Genomic DNA, 1,544 nt, shown 5'->3' on the forward strand with positions numbered 1-1,544 from the left:
ATACAATGAAAATGTGGACATTCATAGATTGCTAGTGGGAGTATAAATTGATCTTTTTGCAAGATTATTTGGCTATGTGTATCAAGAACCTTAAATCTGCTCATGTCCTTCAACCCAGTAATTCCACTTCTAAGACATTTTTATTTATTTATGTATTTATTTTTAGAATTTTTAAATTATGAATATTCATGAGATACAAAGCTAGGAACTTTCCAGAACGCTCGGTGAGAGGAGGAAGAGCGGCAGTTCCCGAGCTGCGCACAGCTTCGCGCTCCTTCCCGCTCTCCCTCACGGGCCTGAGCCCGTTCACCGGCTGTAGAAAATGGTGAAAGAAACCACTTACTATGATGTTTTGGGGGTTAAACCCAATGCCACCCAGGAGGAATTGAAGAAGGCTTATAGGAAACTGGCCTTGAAGTACCACCCTGATAAGAATCCAAATGAAGGAGAGAAGTTTAAACAGATTTCTCAAGCTTACGAAGTTCTTTCTGATGCAAAGAAAAGGGAATTATATGACAAAGGAGGAGAGCAGGCAATTAAAGAGGGTGGAGCCGGTGGCGGTTTTGGCTCCCCCATGGACATCTTTGATATGTTTTTTGGAGGAGGAGGAAGGATGCAGAGAGAAAGGAGAGGTAAAAATGTTGTACATCAGCTGTCAGTAACCTTAGAAGATTTATATAATGGTGCAACAAGAAAACTGGCTCTGCAGAAGAATGTGATTTGTGACAAATGTGAAGGCCGAGGTGGTAAGAAAGGAGCAGTAGAGTGCTGTCCCAACTGCCGAGGCACTGGAATGCAAATAAAAATTCATCAGATAGGACCTGGAATGGTGCAGCAAATTCAGTCTGTGTGCATGTAGTGTCAGGGCCATGTGGAACGGATCAGTCCTAAGGATAGATGTAAAAGCTGCAACGGAAGAAAGATAGTTCGAGAGAAGAAGATTCTAGAAGTTCATATTGACAAAGGTGAGTTCTGAGCCACTTCTCATTATGAAGTTTTGAGTGCCATGGCAAGTGTATTAACGCTGCATTGTATAACTTTTTCAAAAAACTGTCCTTAATTATGTGTCTGATCTGTCACCCAGAAATAATTATGCTACATGGTAAATAATGTTCTTCCAGCCAGACTTATTTTGCATATCTGTATTATATTACATAGGAATACTTTAGGGATCTCCTCGATTAATATATATAACACCGTCATCATTCTGACACCAGTGGCACTGTAAATGATTCAGTAGTGATCCAAACTTAATTCTCTCCTGTTAAACCATAGTTCTTCCATATTTTTTAAAATTACAATTAAACTCTTTGTTCACATTCTTAATATCCTTAGGAAATATTAAAGGATATGCATACTTTTAGATATTTTCAGGGGGGAAGGGATTTAGGTGAAGAAAAATATATTTTTTTAACTTTAAATATGCTTATTAGTCCACTTTTTAATTGGCTCATCTGCCTGTTATTGTGTTAAAATGTTCTATTTCTTAATTAACTTATATGAAGTTAACTTTTAATCTTTTTGTTGTTGTTTTTTTAATAGGC

General features: G+C 37.7%; 1 pseudogene; it reads left to right on the forward strand.

The window, feature by feature from the left end:
• Positions 1-210: 210 nt before the first annotated feature.
• LOC103610077 lies at positions 211-1,167 on the forward strand (annotated as a pseudogene).
• The last annotated feature ends 377 nt before the right edge of the window (positions 1,168-1,544 follow it).

This window comes from Galeopterus variegatus, unplaced genomic scaffold (assembly GCF_000696425.1).
Source record: "Galeopterus variegatus unplaced genomic scaffold, G_variegatus-3.0.2 Scaffold10557, whole genome shotgun sequence".
Taxonomy (NCBI): Eukaryota; Metazoa; Chordata; class Mammalia; order Dermoptera; family Cynocephalidae; genus Galeopterus; species Galeopterus variegatus.